This window comes from Dipodomys merriami, unplaced genomic scaffold (assembly GCF_024711535.1).
Source record: "Dipodomys merriami isolate MVZ:Mamm:240054 unplaced genomic scaffold, mDipMer1.0.p SCAF_459, whole genome shotgun sequence".
Classification (NCBI taxonomy): Eukaryota; Metazoa; Chordata; class Mammalia; order Rodentia; family Heteromyidae; genus Dipodomys; species Dipodomys merriami.
The window spans coordinates 212,940-240,785 of NW_027206023.1; the positions used below are offsets into that span (position 1 = coordinate 212,940).

General features: G+C 39.7%; 1 long non-coding RNA gene across 1 annotated transcript in view; it reads left to right on the forward strand.

Annotated features, from left to right (window-relative positions):
* The first annotated feature begins 12,912 nt into the window (after positions 1 to 12,912).
* LOC138808605 (uncharacterized) overlaps positions 12,913 to 27,846 on the forward strand; it is a 98,696-nt gene continuing 83,762 nt past the window's right edge. Inside the window, exons 1-2 of the long non-coding RNA XR_011366520.1 lie at positions 12,913 to 12,995; positions 17,795 to 17,961. This is a non-coding gene — a long non-coding RNA (uncharacterized lncRNA). The remainder of the gene's footprint in view (positions 12,996 to 17,794; positions 17,962 to 27,846) is intronic.

The following is a 27,846-nucleotide window of genomic DNA, read 5'->3' on the forward strand; positions in this document are numbered from 1 at the left end:
GACAGAAAAAAAAAATGTATTGTAGTGGGATATCAACCAAAGTTATTAAGGCATCAGACCCAATGGGTCAGTTCATAAATTCAATGTCCACAGAACGTTGCTGGTTGATCTAGGCAGGGTTCCATAAAATTTCCATTTGCACAGGCTTCCAAAAATGTACCTGCTTACTTCTCCCTGGAAGCAATGATGATGCTGAAACCAACAAAATGTTACTAAGGGCTCTAGAATTTATATCTAATATATTCTGATAAATTCACAGATTAGTACATCATAAAAATATCCTCAGTAAGTTAGTCTCAATAAATCAAGTTTGATGCCAAATTGAATGTCACATTTGCATTCTGAACTTTCACCTTTACACAGGTAATTTTTACTCAACCTGCTTTCACAATCTAGTTTTGTTTTTCAGGACATGTTTTTGAGAACATATGGTAATAGAAGACTTCCTTCTCTACCATGAGCCTAAATCAATATCGGTACAGACTCTATGTTTTCTACTTGTCATAATATATTAGACACAAATACCACACAGAGACCCCAATGGCCCTTGAGAGCAGAGCTACTTCAGAGATGTGTACACACTCTGCAAATGTCGCAACCTTCCATGCACATGATGTACTTGCCCATAATCACGTACTACGTATCAGAAAATGTGCATTGCTGTTTAAACAAATCAGCAAATGTACTATAGATTGTAGAAGGAAAAACTTTTATTTATTGTGAAAATATCATACAGATGGGTTACAATTACATAATTTGCAATAACTTGTATATGTCTGAGACAAGCAGAAATGGTCAGATAAGTTGATTTTAGGAGAAATGAACCTCTAGATAAGGATTCAAATGGTTTTTCTTTCATGCGGTTGTTTCTAACATATTCATAAGATGATTTCTTTGTTGCTTTGTATGTCCCTCTCCCAAAGTATAACCCATTTTCACTGTATTTGATGTAGGAAAAAATTTTTAATGAGATTTCCACTGGCCCTTTAATCTTGTATACTCCTTATATTATATAATTATATCACTTACTTTTTCATTCTTAGTAGCATATGTTAATTCTATAGAGGGTTTATTTATACACATACATGTACATATGCAATGAACCTCAATCTCATAAGGTAGTGGTATTGGTTCATATCTTCAATCTATTTATCATTTTTGTGGGGTTTTTTTTGTCAGTCATGGGGCTTGACCTCTGAGTTTGGGTGCTGTCCCTGTACTCTTCAGCTCAAGAAGAGTGCTCTACAGATTGAGCCAGAGTGCCACTTCTGATTTTCTAGTGGATTTTTGGAGATAAGTATCTCACAGGGGCTGGGAAGGTGGCTCAATGGTAGAGGACTTGCCTTTCATGCATGAGGCCCTGGGTTCGAGTCCTCAGCACCACATAAGAAAAAAGAAAAAAGCCAGAAGTGGAGCTGTAGCTCAAGTGGTAGAGCTCTAGCCATGAGCTGAAGAGCTGAGGGACAGCGCCCAGACCCAGAGTTCAGGTCCCACAACAGGAACCCCCCCCCAAAAAAATAGAGTCTCACAGATTTTCCTGCTCAGGCTGGCTTTGAACCGCATTCCTTAGATCTCAGTCTCCTGAGTAGCTAGGATTACAGGCGTGAGCCACAAGCATCCAGCTTTTTATAATTTGTGAGAAACTACATACATTTCCATAGTATGAAATGATATTCCTATGAATTGTGTATAAGTGATCACTTTATTTTGCCAGCATTTTTATTTGTGTTCTTGGTGATAGACATTGTCATTGAAGTGTGAAAAATTCAATGTCCTTTGGCTTTGCATTTCCTTTATGCCAAGGATGTTGAGCATCTATTTTTGTATTTTAATTGGCCCCATATACTTCCAGATGTCAGGAATATCTTTAAATTTGCTTGCCAATGTGTTCATTGACATTACTTAAGACTTTAGATTTCTAACCTTCCTTCATATTCTGATAATTAAGTTCTTGGCTGATGTTAAGCTAATCTGTAAGCCATCTATTCACCCTAGTTACTGTTTATTGTGTTGTGCCACATTTTTAATTCAGTGTAACCCCATTTGTCAAATTTTGCTCTTATTTACTGAGATATTTGAAGTTTTAATCAGTAGCTTACTGTCTAAATAAAATGTTTCTTCTTTTATGTTGTCTGTAGTGTAGTATTTTATTTTACATTTTAGCTCTTCAATTTTTAGGGGCTAGAAAAACAAGGACCATTCACAACTTAAGGCATACTGGAATACCTGGAGACAGTGTCCAGGAGAAGATGACTGGAATTGCGGTCAGAGAGAGAGAAGCTCTGTGAGTGGAAATATTTACTCACCACAAGTGCTGCCCTTGTGTACACATGTGGGACCTTTGGAGCCAGAGCGATCCTGCTTGTCTCATGGACTAGAAGTCTCCCTGAAGCCAGCAGTTGTTTCAAGTACTCAGAAAGTAATCTTGTGAAGTGAATCAAATATCCATTTGATGTTTTTAAGAATCAACGATATAGGGCTGGGAAGGTGGCTCAGTGGTAGAGCGCTTGCCTTGCATGCATGAGGCCCTGGGTTCGATTCCTCAGCACCACATAAACAAGAAGAAAAAAGCCGGAAGTGGCGCTGTGGCTCAAGTGGTAGAGCGCTAGCCTTGAGCTGAAGAGCTGAGGGACAGCGCCCAGGCCCAGAGCTCAGGCCCAACAACTGGACCAAAAAAAAAATCAACAATATATTAAATAAAGCTACAATTTACAAATTGTCCACATACACTAATAGGAATCCTTATGCATTTCTGATCACAATAAGTAATGGAGGAAAGATTTTACCTGTTATTGGATTAACAGATATCTCCCTAGAGTAGTTTTACATATCCCTGATGCCATAAGGGTATCATGGAGTAAAATATAGACATTGTGACTTGATGAGTCTTTTACAAGGTATCCTACACTTAGACTTGTTGGAGTTGGTGAATTCTTCAAAACATGCAGCCTAACTCTGCTGACCATCTACTGGATGTTTGCCAACATCCACCTGGCACTGAACTATCTGTTCAAAATATGAGTGCCAATTCTAATAATGTGAAACTCTTGACCTGCAGGAAAAGCATTGGAAATAGAGCCTGAAAATGGAGTGCTCAGATCAGAGAAGCACCCTCACTGGTTATTTTCAGCACCATGTTTTATGTGCCATGAAGATGCTGGCTTAGGCTGGCCCTTTAGAGTGTGCTGCTTACAGCTGTGGAATCTTCGGAATCTTTTTTTGTGCCTCTACTTTTGAATGAAAAAATGTTCTCTTAATCCAACTTCAACTATTTGATGCATGAGAATAAGAATCAATATTTATGAAGGGGGCACCTGATTCTATCTGAAAGGAGTTTCCCTAACCTATATATAGACAGAGCAAGGATAGCTTATAGCAGATTGTGAGACTTTAATCAAACAGGATTATTTGGAAAAGAGCTCGTTGTTCTAATACATTGCATAGATATGAACCACCTACAGTGTAACAGCATTCCCCCAGGCACTGGAAAACCCAAGCTCTGCTGCTCTCCAGGGAATGGACAGTTGGTCATTAACACTAGAAATCCTAAACAGTTTCAGTAGGTATGAAGTCCTCATGGGCTCTAGACACAATGAAATTCTTCCCAACTCCAGTTTGAACTTCATACCTTAGGACCAACTCACAAAGTGAGATTTTTGTGGGGTTGTTAGGCACTTTGAGACGTTTAGAATGTTTTTGACTCTTTTTGGAGCCCACTCTTGTGGCAACACTAGCATTAGTTTAAGATCTAAAGCCAGAGCCAGCTGTAGCACCTTGTGTTGGCCCACAGGCAGAAACTGTGCAATCTATATATTGTACTAATCACCCACAGTACCTTTTTGATTGGCAAAGCTGATATTCGAATTTTTTGTATTATCTGAGACAAACCCAACATCAGTTCTGTCAGGAGAAGCTTACGAGATGAGTAAGGAAAGGCCTCATAACTTGTCTTGCTTTCTTTCTTTTTTTAAATTGTGAAAATACCATACAGAGGGGCTACAATTACATGGGCAAGGTAATGAGTATATTTCTTATCAAGCATTGTAGCCTCCTCCTTTGTTTCCCCTTTCCATCCCTTCCCATCCTCCACCTGCCCCCCCAATCCTCCCACCCGCCTACCCCCACCCATGAGATGTATAAGTCGTTATGTCTTGCTTTCTGTACCTAGTGGCACATATTAATATATATGGTGAGGCTAAGGATGGATCAGAGTTCCCCTTACTCTTGTGTCCTCTTGTTCTGTCTAGGACAACTTGCCTTTAAAAATGTTTTTATTGATACAGGTGGACCCATTGCAACAATGAGATGTACAAGTCATTATGTCGAAAACGAACTTTACAACTTTGGTGTGGGGGTGTGGTGGAGGGGAGGATTGGGGGGGTGGAGAGAGGATGGGAAGGGATGGGAAGGGGAAACAAAGGAGGAGGCTACAATTCTTGATAAGAAATGTACTCATTATCTTGCCATGTTATTGTAACCCCTCTGTACAGTATTTTCACAATAAAAAAAGAAAAAAATGTTTTTATTGATATTATAAAGGTGATACACAGAGGGGTTACAGGTACATAAGTTTGGACAGGTTCTGAAAGATTAAACATTAAAGTAGAGAGATGGGACCTTTTTCATTCCCATTAGAGCTGAACAGTCAAGCACTGGAATAGAGCTACAGCTAGGCAACCACTCATGCTCATCTGCCAGGAGAGTTTTCCATCTTCACCACGTATTGAGTTCCTGATATTCAGTGGAGCCCAGCCCACACATAATACTATTTGCTAGTAGTAGGATATGTTTACCTACACCAGGAGATAGACAAATGCTTGAGGGGCAATGGTAGAACTTGCTTCCATGACCAAGAAGTCACAACACCTCCCTGTGTTAGGATTGAGATTAGGGACTGAAAATTTTGTTATCCCTTTCCTATTTTCATTTCCTTCAGGGATACTCTGGTGCTGGGTATACTCTGTAGTTTAAATAAACTTGGCTATGGAGGCTCAGTCAGAGGTGACAAAGGAGTCTTTATTGGAGTGCTAGTTATGTGCAGATGACCAATTACAAAGACCTGCATCCACCAAATACACTGAACTCAGGAAACAGACCAAAGGAAAACAATACTAGCAAACCAATTCAGCTCCAATGGATTGCTGAGTTGGGATGACATGATGACTGGAGAAGAGCCAGGAGACATAAAACAGGACATGAACATGGAGATACGTGACATAGCATAATGGCTCCTGAGTAGGCCCATGCCTAGGTAGTCTTTTCAGGGGGCAGTATCAAGGAAACTCCTGGTCCCAGGCACTGGATGGACAGGCTTAATCGCCATTCATCCAGATACCCACCCAGAATTTTAAATTTTGCCATTACCAGTTTATTGTCTTACCAGTAAATTTTGTGCATTCTTGTGTATTTTCTTGTTCACTAATGTAGGTATCTTTTGGACTAAAAGACTTCAGTATTTTTGTAGAATAGGTATGGTGGATGTATAGTCTCTTAATTGCATCAGTCTGGAAATATGTTTGTGCATTTGTCCTTTATCTTTCTCTTGTGAAAGATATCTTTGAAAAGTACCGTTGTCATGGTAGATAGAATGCATTTTTTTCAGTTCTGTAAAGACTTCCTGCCAAACCCTGCTGGCATCTGTGTATTATATTTAGGACTCAACTGTTAGAGAAACAGAGACACACCTAAGTATTAGATCCATTTCTCTTCTAAGCTAGAGAATCTTCCATACAAAATTCACTTTTGACAGCTTGATCATACAATAGCTTGCCATATATGTGTAGATGTCATTGTCAAAAATTTGATTAACATTTTATGTTTTAGTTGGTATCATGTATTCTTATTCTTGTGTATGTAGGAATTTAAAATTCTGTCATTACTTATTAGAACAAGCATTTTAACTTGTTAGCATCCTCATCATTTCCTAAATCCACAAAACACTAATATTAACTATTATTTATACTTTTGTCAACTTTTGACAAAACTTCTTTCACATGTCTCCTCATCCTTGCTTTCAGTTTAGTACTCGACTAGATTTCCTTCAACGTAACTATTTTCTTCTATTTAGAAGACATCACTAAGTTAACAGGCATGAATTGAGAAATTTTAAATATATATATATATTATACCATATGTTGAAAAAGTTAATATTCTCATTTGAATTTCCATGTTGCTACCATTGTTTACTCCTTTGAACAATTCGTTTTTACTTCCTTATATTAATTTCCTTAAAATGTGCACACATACATATATCAAAAGTGTACACAAAGAAAGAAATGTACTTTAATCCTTTTTACTCCTGTTTTCTTTCCTATCCACAATTTTAATCTAAAAATATTGTGAATATAATAGTGATTACTCCTTTTTGTCCTACTGGCCTTGGAATTGGAATTTCAATGTAGAGTTTGCTCACAATTCATTCCTCTTCCCCCATGTTTGATGTTCCTCTGTTCAGAATGATTTCCTAGAGTTGAATGAATCCCTTTGTGCTACATGAATGAAAATACAATTCCCTCACCTGATATTTGAGCTCTTGTTCTGATTGATATTGCAGGACGTGTTGTTCACAATGTTGGGTGTGTGAGCAGAGCTTACTATGGAATCTTCTCTAAATGACACTTTGCTTCTGAAAGATGTTCTTAAATTGAAATATTTGTTAGTTAGCCTGACTTCCCATATAAACACATAACCTAAACTGGGTGACTCGAACACAAATTTTAATTTTATTTTCAATTCCCTGGCTTGAATTTGGGGCCGTGGAGTTGTACCTGAGCAGCTTTGTACTGAAAGCTAGCATTTTACCACTTGAAACAAAGCATCACTTCCGAATTTTGAGTGGTTAATTGGAGATTAATATTCCATGGAGACTTTCCTGCCAGTGCTGGATTCTAACTATGGTAGTCAGATCTCAGACTCCTGAGTAACCAGGATTACAAGTGTGAATCACTGGTGCCCAGCCAAACAAAAGTATTTTCACACACATATGGAAATTGTTACCCCAAGAAAAAGACAACTGAATACTTGGTGTCTTATGAGAGTCTATTTCATATTTAAGGGACAAGTTTGTGCTGTGGTGCATGTGAAAGTGGGCATAAAGTAAGCTGTCTCAGAGCTTAAGTAAGTTTCTGAATCTCATGCATGACAAATTCCCTTCATGTCCTTACTTATTCCTATTTACAAACATAAGTATAATATTTGTAATTTATCCTGATTGGAGATAATGTTTTAACATATTCATTGGCAGAGAAGTAAGCATTCAAACAATCAAAATCTTAAGTTTTGAAAAACTCCCTAAATTTCTATGCTCATTATGCAGCTTGATTTTCAAGAACTATAATTCGTTTTGGGATTGGCTTTTTCTGTTGAAGAAATGAAAAAAAACTATAACTTGACCTTGGGATTTGATATTTATGTGGTTCAATATGGAAGTTGGACAGCATTTAAAAATCCCTTCATTTGCCTCTTTAGGAAGTACGAGATCCTTAACCAGCCTTGTATGAGAAACTGTAAGACTATGGCAGCATTTACAAGACCACCAGGATTAAAATCTGCCCAGATTGGGACACTACTGGACCTCTACAAGATTGCATAGGTGAAAGTGGGACGAGTGAAGTAATATCTTAAAATGTCTAAATTGGTGCCGTTTCAGGTGTTAGAAAAGAATGAAAAGAGGCTGAGAAAATGCAGTCACCATGGAGACGCAGCCAGTATGGGCAGCAATTAACCCTCAAAAGTAAGGCTTAGAACAATTTACCAGATCTCAACCGTGGCTCCTTGCCCCCGGTTACCCTGAAAGCGAACCATTCAGGAGTATGCAATGCCTTGACTCAACCACTTCCATAGCCCTCATGGGCTGGACGCCGGGTTACAACCAGGTTTACAAGGGGAAGAAGCTAGCTGAACAGATGTTTCAAGGACTTATTCTTTTTTCTGCAATAGTTGGATTTATCTATGCATAAATGGCTGAACAGTTTGGATGGACAGTCTATATAGGTATGGCCGGATTTGCTATTCCATGTTTGCTGATGCTTCCTCCATACCCATCTATGCACGACATCCCCTCAAATGGTTATCTGTTCAAGAATCAAGAACAGAAGACAAGAAAATTGGGGATAGAAAAATTAAGAGGTATGTTAAAAAAAATTCATTGGGTTTTTACATTTGTTTTCTCTGAGATGAGCTAAGTTGACATCATACCCAAATCATGAGCCTAAAACTCCCTATGCTCTTAAACACAGATTTCTTTATATTTTAGTTTTCTTTATATTTCTTTTTTGTTATTGTTTTGTTTTCTACCCCTAGTTAATTGAGTGTTGATTAGTTACAAAATAGTCTCCTATTGTTCACTTCTTATTTTGAAGAAGAAGCCAAAGCCAAGCCTGTCATAGTAGCACTAGCCTGGCCCTTCTCCTAGCCATCTGTGAGCATTCATGAGTGACAGTCAGGTTCAGCACATTCTTGGCTTTGCTTCTGTCTTTTTTGTACTTTTTTAATTCTAAAAATGCTGTATAGAGGGGTTACAGTTCATGAGAAAGGTAATGAGTACATTTCAGCTCCCCTATGAACCAGAAATCCCACTTTGGGGCATTTACGAAAGGATCACAAACAAGGCCATACTCAGGCTACCAGTACAACTATGATTATAACAGCATTATTTAACATAGCTAAGATATTGAACCAAACCATATGTCCTTCAATAGATGAATGGATCAAGAAAATGTGATATAGATATATATATACATATATACATATACATACATACATACTATATATACATATATAAACATACATACAATGAAGTTTTCTTTATATTCCAAAGGCAGTTAGAAATAACTCAGTTGTATTTGACTTACAAATATTTTAGACAAATATTTTAGACTTTTGGAAAACAAAAGTACATGTATGCAATGTTTCTTCCAGGTACAAATAATAATAAATGCCACATAAATGACAGCCAAAAAGGAAAAGGTATGATAGGAAAAAGGTGTATTTAGGAACATAATTTTTGTGATATCAAAGACTATGCATTCAAAGATAATAGGCTACTTATAATCTAATTGGCTTGAAAAAGGGAATGCAAAAGTTACAGTAGATTACTGGTTTATTTGGAGTTTTAAGCCCTATCAATAATTTCCTTTAAAAATTGGGAAGTTGAAAATGACTTTAGAGTGTGATAATATGTTGAACTGGGTGGTTCATACATAATAATACCAGTTACTAAGGAAAATTATCTCTAAGTACCCATCAAAACGCAGGGAGTAATTTGTAGTTTAAGTGGTAAAGTACTAGCCTTGAGGAAAAAAGCAAAAAGTGAATAAGGCTCTGAGTTTGTCAACCTGAACTAGCATGTGTGTGTGTGTGTGCGCGCGCGCACACACACACACACACACACACATACACATACACGCACACGCATGCTCATGTGCAAGGGATGTTGAAAGACTCAGAAAGAGAAATGGAGTGTAAGTCCTTTCATATGTATATTAGATCTAAAATATGACCATGAAATTTGAAAAAAGTAAAACACATGTCCATTAATTATATATGAGTTCAGACTATATAGTACAGAAAGCAGTAAAATTTTATGTTGAATTAATTTTTTTGTGAAAGTATTGTACAGAGGGGTTACAATTACATGGGCAAGATAATGAGTACATTTCTTATCAAGCATTGTAGCCTCCTTCTTTTTGTCCCCTTCCCATCCCTTCCCATCCTCCCCCGCCCCCCCAATCCTCCCAGGCGACCACCCCTCTGCACCAAAGTTTTAAAGTTCATTTTCGACATAATGACTCAATTTTATGTTCTAACCTCTCTGACATAACAGTATCATATGTGAACAGTAAAAAGATGAAGCATATCTTGTCCTTGGGTAGGTGTTAAAGGAGAAATGGAAAGAGGCAAAGTAATAGGGAGTAGATGGCTTGGAAAATACAACATAAGATTCAATGCACATATGTGAAAATGGAACTAGGAAAGAAAGGGGATGGGTGGGGTTTTTATAGACTAGAAGAGTCGATGGACACTATGACAAAGTCTAAGAGGCATTGTAAAAACCAATTGATACATTGTACAACTGTTTAAAAAAACTATCCATGAGGCCTGTAATTCTAATTACTCAGGAGGCTGTGAAATGAGGATTGTGGTTTGAAGCCAGCCATGGCAGAAAAGTTCATGAGACTCTTATCTCCAACAAACTACTCAGAGAAGGCTGGAAATAGTGCTGTGGCTCAAGTTGTACAGGGCTAACCTTCAGCACAGAGAGGTTTTGGAACAGCATTTTGATCTTGATTTGAAGTGCCAAGACAGGCACAAAAACAAAACAAATCAAAAGATAAAAAGAAACAAACCAAAAACAAAAAAGATCTTAATTTTTATATTTTTGAAAATTACAAGAAAAACCCATGTTCCACCTACTTCAAATAGTTAGATAATATACATTACATGGCTGTGCTTATGATGGATGGAAATTTTCTCATTCATGTAGCATCTAATGTTCAGTCGAGGCATGGTTTTTCATGCCTCCCAGGCTATGACTTGTGTAGGCTGAGGTTATGGGCTTGGAGCTGCAGATGCTGATACCCTTCTCAACCAGTGTTTCACCTCTTAACAGGGCAGTCATACCCAAGGGCTCCTTCAACTACAGCTTCATGACCTCTTCATGGTCCTGTGGGCCCAGTTGGGGGTGCCATCCTGGATACATGTGATTTGAAGTAAGTTCATTCTACTCATCCTCTATGCCAAAAGAGTCAAGTGTGAGAGGGTTTGCAGACATTTGAAGTAATGTACATACACGGTGCTCCAGTGGCCCCACATACCTACCCAGCATATGCCTGTGTATCCTAGGATTATTGGTCTGGAGCAGGGGATGCTTCCAACATATTCCCTAACTAGTGCTTCACCTGCTAAAGTGAATAAATGATTGAGAGCCTCTTGTTTACCTTAAGGAAATCTAAATTCCTGATCTGTGCCAGGCCACAACAGATGCCATCCCACATGCCCCCATTTCATTTTATGTTAGACATCTCCTGCCACACTGTGGGAACCAAATCACTGGTGAGCAGTTGTGCATGTATGTACACACATTCTCACTAAGGCATGTACATAGTGTCAGATTTGACTGGTTGTATACTATATATTATAGTACCAAAGTGAAAGAAGACTTGGAGATTCCTTGACTACGAGCTGTCCTGTTTTGCTATTTAGCTGTGTCCTGTATAGCCCAGGGTTGTGGGATTCGAAGTGGGCATGCGTCCACCTTCCACAACCAGTGCTCCTCCTCCTACAGGGAGAGCATACCCAAAACCCTGTTCTTTCCCTCTTGGACTAACATCTTGCAGGTCCTTCTCTGAAGACCGAGGTGACAGTGCCATTCCAGATGCCCTAGTTTCTATGCAAATAGGACCACTCTCCCTTTGTGGTAACTGAATATTTGTGTGGGGTTGAGTGAGTATATCATTGTGCTTGTGTATACACCAGTTTGTGGAACACAAGGACCTGTGGCAAGATTTTCCCACTTGGGTGCTGATGCCAGCCCAAGGGAAGAAAAGCATAGAGAGTAGGTCTTTCATGTCTCCCTTGCAGAGTATGGCCTGTGCTGCTTGGGATTACCGGGCTGGAGTTTGGCATGGTGCTGCACTTTCTAACCAGGGCTTATCCTGTTACAGGGAAGCCATACAAGGCGGCCAGTTTTTCTTCACTTTGGGACCTCTGGCTTCCTGGTATGAGTCAGCCCATGTGCAGCTATATGTGCCTATGTCCTTCTCAGTAAGTGGTTCCACTCCCGGTTGGAACTGTGGGAATCCAGTTGTGATATGTGTTGTGCATGTGTGTATACACATTCACAGGAGGGCACAAATGTGGTGCCATAGTGGCCTTGTTGTGCAATATATTGGATCCAGAAGAAGGGAAGCCATAGCTTGTCCTTTTTCCTTAGCTGGCTAATTTCAGTGTAGCCTTGGGAGGCCTTCAATTCAAAGTGATTCCATTCCCTCCTCTGTCCTGTGAAAATGAAATAATGGGTCAGGGATTTTGTGCATGTGTATACACATGTTCCCATGAAAGCACTTAACCTATTTTTAAATTAGATAGGTCCTAGGTGTTTTTGGACCCAAGAGAAAAAGGATGGGGTTGGAGACTGTAAAACATCCCTTTCACAGGCCTGTGGAGCCGGGCTTATATGCCTGGGACTTGGGGTGCTGCCTACCTTCCTAAATGTGCTTACTCCTGCTAAAGAGAGGTCGTGCCTGGTAGCTTGCTCTTCACCATGTGGACTACTGTCTTGCTGGTCCCTTCTGATAGGCCTATGCGCCAGTACACACTTTCATAAGAGGGCACATACATGATGCCAGATAGGCCTGATTGTGGGCATATTGGGCCTGGTCCTGTGTCCATACCCCTGTAATTCCTTTGTAGCCTGGGGTTATTAACTTGGATCTGGGTATGTTGCTACCTCCCTAACTAGTCGTTTACCTGGTACAGTGACTTCATAGTGAGGACCTCTTCTTGTTCATGTAAAGGAACTCTTTATTCATGATTTGTCAGCCTCAGAGACAGTGCCATCTGAGATATATCCATTTTCATGTAAAGATTGCTCCTACCCTGCCATTCTATGGGAACCCATTCATGGAATGTGGACACATGATTGTGTCTATGTGGTGCCAGTTGGACTAAGGGTGGGCTCTAGCGGGCAGAAGAGATGGCACATTGGAGCTTGGAGTATGTCCACCACCCTTCCCAACTATAGCCTATATACTGGGATTATGAGCCCTGAGCAGGGGATACTGTTGCTCACCCCATCCAGTGCTTCCCCTTCCACAAACAGGTCATGCCCAGTAGCCTGTTTTTCTTAATCTTGCAAACCTCTAGCTTCATGATTTGTGTTGTCCTAGATGCAGGTACCATTTGCAGATGACCCCAATTCAAAGGAAGCTGTTCCTCTCCTGCCCTTGCCCTGTGGGAACTGAATTGCAAAACAAAAAAGAAAACATTACGAACTAGTAAGTAGTGGGGTACTTGAAGTTATTTCACAAATGAGGGTCCTTATTAAGGCTTCTTACCCCCTTTTTTCTTCCTTGAAAAATTTTCCAGTGTACTAAAAATCATCACAAATACTTATGACAGTGCATATTAATTGTGATGTACTTCATATTATGTATGAAAATTTTCTTCATGAATTTTAGTCAGTGGTGTTTGATAACTTTTACTCCTCTATATGCAGTTTGCATAATGATAAAGTTGGTATCAATATCCACATATATTCTTATATAATCCTTATCCAATCATTTGGTATTGTCCAGTATATTTTTAACTTTTCCCTAGTCTGACAAGTGTGATATCTCTTTATTGTTCCTGATAGAATATTTTTCATAAATCTTGCCACATCACATATGCCTTTTCTTGTGAATTGCATGCTCAGATATTTTATTCAATATCATGTATCCTATCTGTCATCTTCTTGATTGAAATGTTCCTTTGTTGAATACATACTATTTAAATGTCTTCAGCCTTAAGAGAGGATGTTTATATTTTTCTTGATATTACTTACTCAACCAAAGGTGTTGCTGTAATGTAAACTTATTGATATTTTCCGACCTTTGTATTCATTTCCTTGGGGAAAATCTCCATTCTTAAAATGTACTCTTATTTCATTCTTAAAGCTTTTAAGTGTTGCTTTCTACCTTTGCCTCTTTGTTTTTAGGAATTGTTTGCTACGGCTTTAAGTTAAGGTCTATTTTGTATCTTATTCCATATAAATAGATAGCTCATCCAAATAGCTATTTGTTGAATAGTCTAATGTCAAATCTCAGGATTCTACATGGGCTTGTACTCAATTCTCTACCCTGTGTAATTCTTTTTCTTCAGCTGTAATACCAGATTGTCTTGATTACTAGGCTTTAGTATAACAAATCCTCATTTTGAGTTATGGTGTGTCCCCAAAATTGTTCTTTCATATTCTTTGTGTCTTTTGATCTTTACAAATCCTTCCCCTCCTCTGTTAGCGGGGACCAAACACCGAGTCTCTTGCATTTAAGGCAAGCACTCTACCACTCAGCAACTCACCTCATAACTTTGAGGAACAACAGTCACTGGGTCCAGGTGAGGTTTGGGGAAGTTTCCCTCTATCAGTAGAAACTCTTGACTTAGGGTCCTTGGTCACAGAATAAAAATTTGCAGAGTAGTCACCATGGTAAGAAAACTTGGCAATACTTTATTGAGTTAGCAAGCAAACAAACAGATAAGCAGATAAACAGGAAGACAGAGGCACACTCAGAGTGTGAGTGCTCTTAACAGTAGGCGCAAAGAGCTCTTTGACATCAGTGGCATTTATATAATAAAAGCAAGTCCTGTCATAAAGCCATATATATAGGTGTTTGTCTTTGCTCTTAATCACTCTGGGGTTATACCATCTGAGTTCTTGGTTATTTGGTGATTCAGTCTTTAGTGTATTTCTTTTTTTGGGGGGGAGGGTCCAGTCATGGGGCCTGAACTCTGGGCCTGGGCACTGTCCCTCAGCTCTTCAGCTCAAGGCTAGTGTTCTACCACTTGAGCCCCAGCGCCACTTCTGGCTTTTTTCTTTTTTCTTATGTGGTGCTGAGGAATCAAACCCAGGGCCTCATGCATGCAAGGCAAGTACTCTAACACTGAGCCACCTTCGCAGCCCCTTTAGTGAATTTCTTACAGGAAAGAATGCATATATTTTTGCCATAGAACAGATGCTCATCCTTAAGATGATGAATGCATCCTGAGTTAGAAGCAAAGAAGATAGTGCATGTATTATTCTAAATGTATTATTTCTATCAGAGTTCCTAGATGTCATTTTCCAGGTCTCATTTTTTCTAAGCTATGCAGCCTGAAACTATAAAAAGTCCTGATAAGACTTCTCATAAAATTCCATTCAATTTATAGATTGATTTGATAGAAAACAATACATTCTTTAGATATTGAGTATTCCCATGAATGATTTTTTTTTGGAGGTCCGGTCATGGGGCCTAAACTCTGGGCCTGGGCACTGTCCCTCAGCTCTTCAGCTCAAGGCTAGTGCTCTGCCACTTGAGCCACAGCGCCACTTCTGGCTTTTTTCTTTTTGCTTATGTGATGTTGGGGAATCGAACCCAGGGCCTCAAGCATGCAAGACAAGCACTCTACCACTGAGCCACCTTCTCAGCCCCCCATGCATGATTTTGACATGGCTGTATTTTGCTGTTTTTCAGTTATTTTTTAATGATTAATGTTTGTTACATAGTATTATATATCTTTTGTATGATATGCTTCTTTGTGTGTTTTTGTTTGTGTGGTTTGGTTTGAACAACGTGGGGAATTGAACTGGTGTATGGGAGGAAAGCATTCTACCACCTAAGCCACAATATAGCCATGTTAGTAACTATTGAAGCTACTTAAAATAATCATCCATCTTATAATTTGTTATTTTTACCTTTTTTTCATCCTGGGTAACTGAGTATAGGAGTCTGGTTTTTGTGTGTGTGTGTGTGTGTGTGTGTGTGTGTGTGTGTGTGTGTGTGTGTGTATGCACATGCATGCATATAAGTGTATATGTGCCAATACTGGGGCTTGAATCCTCTTAACTTTTTCCAGCCAAGGTTAGCATTTACCATTTGAGCATGTATACACCTTCAGTGTGGCTTTTCTGGTTAAATCCTACTCAGGAGGATACGCATGGCAGTTCAAAGCCAGCCTGGGCAGAAAAGTCCAGTAGTCCTAAGAACTACTTTGAAAAACTACTATGAAAAACCTGGAAGTGGTACTATAGCTCAAAAATAGTGCTCAAGCTTTGAATTGAAGCCCTCAATCCTTAGGGCCAGCACATACAAAAATTAATGAACTTTGAATTGTATAACCATGATGTATTTACACGATGATCTACAGATCTCAGCCTCTCAAGTAGGTAGCATTGTAGGTGTGATCCTGTAGTAATAATAAGTCATTTATTATTGTTACTAATGGATATATTTTAAAGACATAAGTGTATGCTAGTGGCTCAAGTCTATAATCCTAGCCAGTCAAGAGGCTGAAGTTTAAGAATCTCTGTTCAAAGCTGACCCAAGGGAGAAAAATCTATGTGTCTTATCTCCAATTAACAACCAAAAAGTTGGAAACACAGCTGTAGCTTTAGTGGCATAGTAGTAACCTTAAGCAAAAATGCTTAGGGACAGTGCCCAGACCCAGAGTTCAAGTCCCAGAATCAGCCCCCAAAATTAAAATAAATAGAACACAGAATAACTCCAGGTATGGCTAGTGATAGTATGCGTAGTTTGCATGAAATTCTGAATTTGATTGCCACCAGCAAGAAAAATACACAAACCAAGAAAAAATGTTTCCAAAGTCAGAGGGAATTTTTTACTGATCCTTACTAACAGACAGTTTTTTTCTTACACAATTTCATTTAGAAAGTTAGCCCAAGGCAGGTGCTAGTGGCTTGGCTCATGCCTGTAATACTAACTACTCAGGAACTTGAGAATTGAGGATAGTGGTTCTTGAGACTCTTCAATAAGCTACTCAAAAATAAGTGGAAGTGGCCTTATGGCTCAAGTGATAGAGAGCTAGCCTTGAGCTCAAAGAAGCACAGGTACAGGGGCCAGGCCCAAAGTTCAAGCTTCATGGACAACAAAAATAAAAATAAAAAGCCAAACAATAACTCCAGTAGAAGAGAAATGATTATGCAATGGCTACTTTAGCAAGAATGCATTTCTCAGTTTAAAATGAGGTTTCACTTTGTATAACCTTATAAATATAAGATAATTAAATTTCAAGTAATTATTTAACTTCACTATCCACTAAGCAGCAACAAAAATGATCCTTATCAGAAAAAACAATGTTGGAGGAATATCAGTACCAAATTTCAAACTCTACTACAAAGCCATAGTAATCAAAACAGGTGGTTACTGGCGCAAAAACAGACCTCAGGACCAATGGAATAGAATTGAAAACCCAGAAATGAACCCATCTAATCTTCGATAAGGGAACTCAAAAATAGAATTGAAGAAAGACAACCTCTTCAGTAAATAGTGCTGGCAAAGCTGGTTAACTACTTGTGGAAAACTAAAGCTAAATCCTTATATATCACCCAGCACCAGAATCAACTCCAAATGGACCAAAGACCTCAGAGTCAAAGCAGACACCCTGAAAACATTACAGGACAGAATAGGAGAAACCCTGGGTTTCCTTAGTGTATGCCAAAATTTTCTTAATAGATATCCAGAAACACAATAAATCAAAGAAAGTTTGTTCAAATATGCTTTCATGAAATTGCAGAGTTTCTCCATGGCAAAGGACATAGCTAGCAAAATCAATAGAAAGCCCAGGGATTGGGAAAAGATCTTCACTAGCCATACAATGGACAAGGGTCTCATATCTAAAATAATAGTTTCATTTCATTTAAGTGTTTTTTTTTTCTCAGTGGTGGGGCTTGAACTCAGAGCCTGGCCACTGGCCCTGGCCCTTTGTGTTCTCGAGGCTGGTGCTTTACCTCTTCAACCACAGCACCACTTCTAAGGAAGAAATGCTTCTGGGGGCTGGGCACTATAGTCTCACCTCTCTAATCCTACTCAGAAGGCTGCTATCTGAAGACTGAATTTGAAAGCACACAATTATCTCCATTTAGCCATCAAAACTGTGGTAATATAGCCTTAGCTCAAGGGATTGAACACCAATCTTGACAGAAAAAAACTAGAGGATAGTACCCAGGCCCTGAGTTCAAGTTCTCATACAAGCACAAAAAAAAAAAAGAAAACAGCGAGGTCGAGTAATAATGGAGCTTCCTGTTTTCATACCTTTCCAGGACTGCATGGAGGAAATAATCCTGTTATGTGAAAAGAAGTCCCCATTGAAGCAAATGAGTGAATAGTGGAAAATCTTCAGCAGCAACACAAAAGCTTTCAAGGTGGATGACAGGCATAGCAAAGTTAATGAGTGTTAGTAACATGTCTTTGATGTCCTTGTATTAAGGTAAGAAATGACTTGAAATTGCTTCCTACTTCTAAGCTTACTTCACTGAGCGAGGAACCTAAGCATGCCTTTCTTCTACAGTAATCTGGAATCTTTATAAACTTGCAGATTAAAGTTTGATGCTTAAAAAGAATACTTATAATTTGTGCATTAAAAGAGATTCATTATTAGTAAAAAGTTATTATGCATTAGGTTAGTATTGTTTTTTTAGTACTTGGGATTAAAAGCAGAGCCTCTGTTAGAGAAGTTCTGCACCTGTTTCTTTGAGACTGAATCTTCCTGTGTGTGTTACCCAGGATGTCCTTCAACTCCTGGGCTTGAATGATCCTCCCACCAAAAGTGACCAGCCATTGGTAGGATGAGGTATATGATCAGCTATTGCAGGGGACTGAGCTAAGGTTCAATGCTAATACTTGGTGTAGGTCTCAGGAGCGTGAGTAAACCAGATGTTCCATTTTGGAAATAGCGTTCCTGAATTTGAATTCCAATCCCAATAATCTAGACTATTGTCCTAAAGAAGGAGGTGTTAACATTGACTTAGATGGCCTGTAAGGAGAGTATCTTTCATGAAGCTGGAAGTGAGCCTAACAGTGGTCTGCTAAACAGAAATTCTGGACTAAGGAAAATGAGGCTAAGGATGGGAGGAATTTGCCACATTATGTTAACTCTCAACAAGAGAATGGATAAGGGATATCATTCCTTTTCCCTGCAAAGTCTTGAAGGTGATTTGGCCTTCAAGATGGGCTATTTTTAAGCCCATGGATTGGGAGAAGATAAACTAGCCATACAACGGACAAGGGTCTCATATCTAAAATATACTTGGAACTCAAAAAATTAAATCCCCCAACAACAAATCATCAAAGAAACAACTGCACAAGAAATAAGTGGGCTAAAGACTTAAAGAGAAACTTCTCTGAAGAGGAAAGAAGGATGGCCAATAGACACATGAAGAAATGCTCAACATTCCTCTCCATAAAAGAAATGCAAATCAAAGCAACACTTAGATATCACCTCACTCCAGTTAGAATGGCTAAAATCACGAACTCTAATAACAACAGATACTGGAGGGGATGTGGACAGAAGGGAATCTTACTGCATTGTTGGTGGGAATGTAAACTTGTTCAACCACTTTGGCAAGTAGTATGGAGGTTCCTCAAAAGACTCCACATAGAGCTCCCCTATGACCCAGTAATCCCACTTTTGGGCATTTACCCAAATGTATACAAACAAGACCACACTAAAGTTACCAGCATGACTATGTTTATTGCAATATTATTTACTATAGCTAAGATATGGAACCAAGCCCGATGCCCCTCAGTAGATGAATGGATCAAGAAAATGTGGTATATATACACACACACACACACACACACAATGGAATTCTATGCCTCCATCAGAAAGAATGGCATTGCCCCCATTTGTTAGGAAATGGAAAGGCTTGGAAAAAATTATATTAAGTGAAGTAATCCAGGCCCAGAGAAACATAGGTCCCATGGCTTCCCTTATTTGCAATATCTAGTATATGTCTGAGTTAAGCAGTAAACGTCAGATAAGGTGATGTTAGGGAAATGAAACCTAAAATATATATTCAAATGTTTTTTTTTTCTTTCATGCGATTGTTTCTAACATTTATAAGATTATTTCTTTGTTGCTATGTATGTCCCTTCCCCAAAGTATAACCCCTGCTTTCACTGTATTTGATGTCAGTATAATTTGTGGAGGGGAAGGGGAAAAACAAATCGTTTAAATAGGGATACAGGTGGACCCATTGCAACAATGAGATGTACAAGTGTTTTGTCGAAAACGAACTTTACAACTTTGTTGGGGGGGCAGGGGGATTTGGTGGAGGGGGCGGGGAAGATGAGAAGGAATGGGAAGGTTAAACAGAGGAGGAGGTTACAATGCTTGATAAGAAATGTACTTATTATCTTGTCCATGTAATTGTAACCCCTCTGTACAGTATTTTCACAATAAAAAAAAACTAATTAAAAAATGGGCTATTTTGACACAAGCGATAGAATGGATTATATGAATTCTCTGGTCTTTCTAACCAGGATACAGGGGGACTCAAAAGGTAGAGAGCAAACTGCAAAAAACCATGTCTCTGCTAGCAGGCTTCCAAATTCACTGTATCCTTAAAATTTGAAACAAATTAGTTAGAACAGAAATCTTTCTTTTACATGTCTCCAATCTAAATGTTTCTTCCTTGGGTTTAGAACACTTCATAAACAAGCAAGAGCTAAGATAACACTGTATGACTCTCTCTTCCCCCAGAATTGCAGTTCTGCAGTGCTAGAACAAAGACTGTGTGTGAGGAAGGGACTGGACATATGTGTTTCTTGGATGAGAAAACTAGAGCTGATAAATTGCAGAGAACAGAGCAGATGTCATTCCTTTTCTTCCTTTCCTTGGGTAAGACTGATTCAACCATGATGCAAGATGCTGAACCAATGAATGAAGAGGGCATGCTGTGCAGCAGGAGGGGTTGCCCATGCCCAGGTGCAGCTGGGAACTTGGAGCTATTGATTCAACCTAAGGAATGTTTTTTTTTTTCATAAATATTAAGTCCCATTTCAGACTTCAGCACTGTCTGTGGCTGCTGTTCTGGTCTGTTTGTGTCTTGCTCTTTGGCTTTTTCCTTTGGTTACAATAGAAACTGCAGATGAAATGGAGAGTGTTGAGTGTGAGCTCAGCCATTGGGGATTAGTGATGGACTTTCCAGGCATGGGCATGCCTGTGGGATTGGAGTCTGCCTTTGACAAGCAGGGCACAGAGCGGGTTGTGCTGAGTAGAAAATGGAAAAGTCCTCTGATGAGAAAAATGCTCCAGAGAGACAATTAGCTCTAAAATGTATTGTTAACCTTCATGTCCCCCAAAAATGCTGGGGGATATTGGAGTAAATGGTTATTTTACTATAGAGATGGTGAACCTTCTGAAAAGATAAAATGGTTTAGGTCTGGGTGTAATGTTTTAAGCAATTGACAGCTACTCACAAGTTTGACTATTGATTTATTTCCATACTGATTGTTACTTTTGAGTATCTCTATTTTCCTTAGTAATTTTTTTTTCATATTGCCCACATTGGAATAGGTATTTTTTTTAACTTGTACTATTATTTCTTTGATTTCATGGTACATTATACATAAGGAAAACAGGGCAGAGGTAAATTAATTTCTTAGGCATGACTATGAATTAATTTCAATAATATGCATTGAGTATTTAAATTCTTCAACATACAATGTATGATCTAGGCTCAGTAGTTTATTCTAGAGGGAGTTTACCTTCATGAGCTAAGACAAAAGACAACTTTATGTTTTGCATCTCTATGCATAATTCCTGTAAAAAGAACTGTCTTTGAAGACTGGAAGGGTATGATTCTTATTTTGATTGGTTTCATAGAAAAATATCTCTACAGGTTGAGAGCCTTCACTTTACATCTAGAAGTTTTCTTGTTCTGTTTATTAGACCTGGAATTCAGCTTCAGGAAACCTTACTTCTTTTATGGGGAGGCAGTCAGTGTTATTTGTTATGATAATTTTTGTGTATTTGTATTTATATATGTGTTTAAATGCATGTACATACATATATATGCATATATGCATAAGTACATACATATGTATGTGTATGTATATATTAAAAATTTAGCTCAGAGTCCCTGGGTAAAGCCCTGGGAAGGACAGAGAATGGAGCCACATAAAGAAACTACTTAGGTGTTGATGTGATGCAGTTTATGCCAACAGGCTGGTTTCTGAATCATTTTTCTTGTTTCTTTCTGGTAATTCAGGATGTACATGTTTCTAAGAGCAATATTAACAAGGCCTGTCTAGCATGGAGTTTGGTGAACTTGGCCATTGGGCACATACTTTCTGACCTGGGAAAGGTGACATTTGGGTTAGTTTCTACAGAGTATAGAATAATACAATTGGCATAATTTTGAAAGTTCTTTGGGGAAGTTGTAACTGAGAGCTACATTTTGATTGACATTCATCTGGGACTGATATTCATCAGCCTCCAGATAGAACTTGGGACATAAAACAGATTAAGTCCTGACTGGATGAAACTCTGTAATCTCCAGGTGATTGTTCTCTTTTCCTCTGCCTTCCCTTTTAACATCTGAAGGGATCTTCAGTACTGTATATGGAGATGAGGTTAAAAAGGAGCATGGCTGCAAAAGTTCTCCCATGTGTTCTGTTCTTCACTTCTTATCTTTTAATATAACATAATAATCCCTTCTATGGAAAGAGAATCTAGCAGTCTTGAGTGCCCATCACTTACTCATCCAATGGGTACTTAGGAAGTACCTCCTGTGTTGTATTCTGATGTCTGCTTTTTAAGGGTATAGCTTTAAGAAATACGACATATCCTGACTTACCTTTGAATACTCAGACTGTACACCACCTGAAATAGAGAAATGTTTTTAATCTCTTCTTCAGTAGTACCCATTTCTTAGTACTGTGGACAAGGATTAAGGAATTTGGTAGCATGGAAAGCACAATAGGCACATGTCGTCTGCAGTTAGATGTTTGCTTATTTCTATTTAAGTAATGTTAAGAATTATATGACATATAGAATGTGGAAAAATTTAAAGAATGGTTTAATAATAGAAAATTTAAAACAGATTGACTGTCCTTCCTACAAAATACTTGAGAAAGGAGATATTTTGAATTTCAGATATTGGAACATTTGCATATATGTGATAAGGTAACTTCGTGCTGGGATTAATTCTAAACATAAAATGCATTCATTACTTATATACCTAGACTGAAGATAACTTTATATACTTTTAGTGTGCCTTGATGTTTTTTGTTTTCATTTCCTTTTGTGTTGTACCTGAGGCTTGATCTAAGGAACTGAGCACTTACCTTGAGCTTTTTGCTCAAGGCTAGTGCTCTACTACTTGAGACACAGCTCCATGTCTACATTTTTGTGGTTAATTGGGGATCAGAATCTCAGAGACTTTTCTACCTACACTGGCTCTGAACTGTAGACATCCTTATATCTCAGCTAGCATTACAGGCATGAGCCCATAGCAGCGTGCTCCTATTTTGATGGCCACAGTCACAGGAAGCCCAATGTGGAATCTTCTCACTTGAGACAGCATCACAACACAAGATCCTCAGATTAGAGATGCTCAGCCTACATCTTACTTCTTAACCCCATTGGTTTGTCTGTAGCATTCCATTTTGAATACCACAGTTCTGACGAAGTCCATAAAAGCATTACTCCTCCTTCTCAGGGAGGTATTCCTGGGGTTTAGATCTTTTTAAACTCAAGTTATTTTGTTGTTTGTTAGCTTAGCTTCCTGATGCAAACTTATGCCCCCAACCCCTACCCTTTGAAATAAGAAAGTGGGTTAGGGTAAAGTAGAGACAGGTGTTTATAATGGCTTTTGTGCTGTCATTCTGAAAGGTAGGGGAGGGAAGGTGTAAGATTTTTGGGAAGGTCACAGAACATCAGCACTGGAACCCACCAATGGGAAGTCCTCATGACCAAGCCTCTTCTCCAATCAGAGCCCTCCAGGAAGGCAACCCTTTCCAGTTGTTTGGAAACTTTCTTCTCTCTGGGCAGTCACAAGGACAAAATGTTGGTGTGAGGAAGATGGAGCTCTACAGCTGTAGGAACCAAGTAGGCAAGTTAGTTGGAGGCATTGATTCTCATGACCCCATCTGAAGTCTTACGTGCCATGAGTGTGCATATGCCTGCATGTATTCCCTCTGGGGGAAATAAGAGGGACTCCCCTTTCTCCATGTCAGGGCAAAGGCCTGATGCCCAGCTGCCAGACTCAGGTGAAGGTTTGCAGGAAGTGCGATTATTCTCCCCTGTTAATTCTATAGGACAATGCCCAGAGACTCTCTTTGTGTGTCTAAGGAAGCTCACCTGTGCCTTGCTTACTCTTTGCAACCTCTGATCACTGGAGCTACTTCACATTTGTTGACAAGGTTTAATTCTTCCTGCTTACTGACTTAAAATTACCTCTAATTGTCTGTGTTCGTATGAAATTCTGTAAAGTTAACTTTCTTCTCTTTGTCTGAAGATCTACTTTTAGGTCTATATGCTGTAAATCAGCATGTGATATGTCAACAAACTTTGTCCATACCCACATATTGTGGTCCACTTTCTGCCTATTGATCATGCATTCCCAGGTCTCACTGAGGAATTGGCAGCAATTTGGGTTACATCTGTTTCCAGAACCAGACTAGCATCCCTTACTCCCTTTTTAATAAATCATGCAATGGCTTTGAAGGCAATGTGTTTGCAATAAGAATTGTTTGCAGAATGTTTGCCCTTCAAACTGATCATGCCCACATGCCCTGGCCATTGTCTATTGGCCATTGTCTATTGACCATTGACATTGGTCATTGTCCCAAATGTCCTTAATATGTTAAGTTTCCCACAGTTCCCCCTCAGTACCCAGCTAAGGAAGGTAATCCCATTACCACCATATTCTAACAATGAGATCAAACAAGCCAGGATTCAAAGCCAGGCCTTCACCACCAGCCTGCATGCCTTGCTCTAAGGGCATACACTTCGCTATTAAGAATAAACACTCGGTGTTTTCTTGTGAGCTGGGGTTCATAGCTATAATCTTAGCTGCTCAGAAAGCTGAGATGTGAGGGATCATGGTTCAAATTCAGCCAAAGTAGTGTGATTTGTTTCCCTTTTTTGTAGGTGGTTGTATTTTCCCACCTCCTGAGCAGATGTCAGGGACTGCATGAGACACCCAATTTGTGGCAGAGCAACCAGTCCCAGGACAGCACCAGTGAAACAGATAGTGGGAACACCACACTTTTAGTTGTGACAGGATAGCAGTTGCTCTGTTTTTGCATTTGGCATAATTATCTTGTGTCTAGAGCAAAGGAAGCATCATGATCTTGAAATATCACAAGTTAGTCTAAGCTGGTTCTGTTGAGTTGGTCTGCTTTTCCTGTAGCCATTCCCTTAAGTGTTTGGCAGGGCACCTGAAATGCTAGAATGACTGGGCATCTGTGTGTGGAGTCCTCAGAGACTGTCGTGTATACATGGTCTCTGGTGGCCTCAACACATGGCAGCTCATAACTGCAGCAGCTCAAAGGTGACAGTGACTAGACCTTCTTCAGACTTAAGCCATAATTCTGTGGCTTGCCCTCAGATGAGACAAGTGAGGCCCATCTAATTCAAGAAGAGGGCCAGTGCCTGTGTGCTTGACTGGAAGCCACCAGTCAGACAGAAGCTGGGGGGTCCTTCAGAAGCTGAGGCTACTTCCAGTCACTGTTGGAGGCAGCGATTGGATGAGAAAGGCACCAAGGGCCTTCAAGAAGGTTCTGAGGAATTCTATTCGTGGATTTCACATCTGTTGAACCAATAACGTATGGGGGACAGAGCATTCCAAGTCAGAGCCCCCTCCTGTGCTACCATATGGCCTGGAAAATGGGATGCTATCCTGTCACATTGGTGCCAGTGAACAGCAGGCTCCTGTCAGATCCAACCTATGGTGCGATTTGCAACTGTTCTTCCCTAAGTGCGTTCTCTGGAGACCTCACTCTTCCGCTTGTGTGGTGGTGTCATTCAGCAAGAGTATCTCAAAGTAAGTGTCTGCACCTGCAGGGAAGTTAGGGTTATCTTGCCTTGGCTCCCGAAAGAAAGGCCTTGATATCCTTCACCATCAGGAGAGGTCCCTTTCCAGACCCCTGAGGAACTTTGGGCTGTGCAGTGGCTTCCATTGATTCATGTCCAATCCTTCCCATGTCGCTCAGACCTCAAATGGTTTCAGAGAAGGTGTCACCATATTAGGGGGTGTAGTGACTATTTGCCTATCAAGCCTGTAGAGAAGGAGATTCCAACTCAGTATGTGCACACAGGATTGTGAATCCAATGGTCACTACACTTGTCACATTGAATTGTCTGTTTGGAGGGACTGTTTTGAGTCTTCCCTGAGCACAGTCTTTCACCAGATACAAAGCATGTATCTGTTGTTGATTTCACGGTTTTGACTGCTATTTCACAATGATTCAGTGTAGCTTCCCTCCACAAAGCCAGGAAGCTGTCACGTTGTTATGTAAGTGAATGACCAAACCAGGCTCATGGTTTCATAGATGAGTTTGCCAGGTATTTGGTGAGAACGATTTCAGGTTCTCAGGTGAGGTGGATTCTATATGTCATGATGCAGATAGGGTTTGGGAAATGGGGTACTTGACATGCAGATTTTATTGAGAGTTGCTTAGAGATGGACTGTGAGAAAGTGAAGGGGCGCAGGGTCAGAGCAGTCACTATTGGGCAAATCATGAACATAGATGTGATGGGAATGTGTGTAGCCAGCCTACTTTGGGGTGGTTGTTAGACATTCAAAATGCATAATACCCCTTAGCTGGCTAAGTATTTTAAAGTTAGAAGCACAGGATTTTATGTTTTGGGAGAAAATTGTAACACATGTATTGAACTTTTTAAAAACCAAATTTAGGCTCTTAGTTTTGTTTTTAATAAAAATTTCATCCCAGCTACAGGGAAGGGCTAAAATCAGGAGCATTGACCTTTCAGGATAGCATGGGGAGAAAAATTGAAAAGCTGAGGATGGTGGCATGCATCTGTCATCCAAGTGTGGCATGACATGCAAGTAAGAGGATCCCAGAATGTCTGGTCTTGGCATAAAGCATCACACAAAGGGATGTGGCATGGCTACAGTGGTAGAGCACTTGATTATCAAGAATGAAACACTGAGTCAGATGCCAATAATGCCAAAAGTACACAAATTAAGAGAATGAATCTAAATAAACCCCTCATGCCCACTGAATGGCCTTCATGAAATTCAAGGCCACCATTTCCTTCATCATTAGTGATTTTTGAAACACCACATGGGAATATTGGAAGGGCTGTCTGGGTTTTCCTGCTTCCTCTGCTGAGAAACCTGTCCATATGTTTTTAGATTTTAAGAACTACTATGAATTCTTTTTTTTTTGGTATTCATGTAAGGGGTAGGTTTATTCAAGATGGCACCAGGCCATCTTGGCCTTCCACAAGGCTGGGAAAGGCCTGGGAAAGGCCTGGGAAAGAGTTGGGAAAGAGCTGGGAAAGAGAACTGGGAAAGAGAGAGCTGGGAAAGAGAGAGAGTTGGGAAAGAGAGCATCTGGGCCTGGGTTAGGCCTTATCTGGGGTATGGGTGGAGAAAGGTGTGGCCACATCAAATTCAGATGTGACCTCAGTGGATGCAGATGTGACCTCTTCCAGGCGTTCCAGGCACCTAGGTAATGCAGGTACTCAGTGGAGACTTTGCTCTCCATCCAGGAGCAGACCTTACATTCCAGTCTTTTAATAATCATGAAATGGGGCACGGATTCTCTCTGGCTACTTCCTGCTGAACAGGGGCATTGACATTAGGGATAAAAGTCTGAAATTTGGTCCCCTCCCAGAGAAGGCAGTGAGCAGCTGCTGTCCCTTGGTGGTGTGAGTCCTTAGATGAACTCTGGAGAGGTCTCATGTGGCATTGAAGGGCTGGAAAAAAATACTAGAGAGCAAATAAATGGCAAGAGGAAGGACTGAAAATGTTGGTTGAAATGTCTCTAGCTACTTATGATATCTGGCAACTAGGTAGAGGATAAGTCAAGTGACAAAGACAAGAATATAAATTCCTGTTCAGTTAATAGGTAGACAGGTATAGACATTGGATGGGCAGGCTTCTTACTTCTATTGACCTCCCAACTGTGGTTAATTTTGAAAGGGCAGGCACAAAGTAGCTGTTTGACAACATCTCCTCTTACACCTATCCATGGTCCCTTGTTCCCCAGACTGGCTGAGTCTAGGTGCTCGTTGCTGGGATGGTTGTCCCAGTTAGTATTCAAGGAGGTTTGAACTCAAGGCCTGGGCACTATCCCTGAGCACTTCTACTCAAGGCTAGTGCTCTATCACATTGAG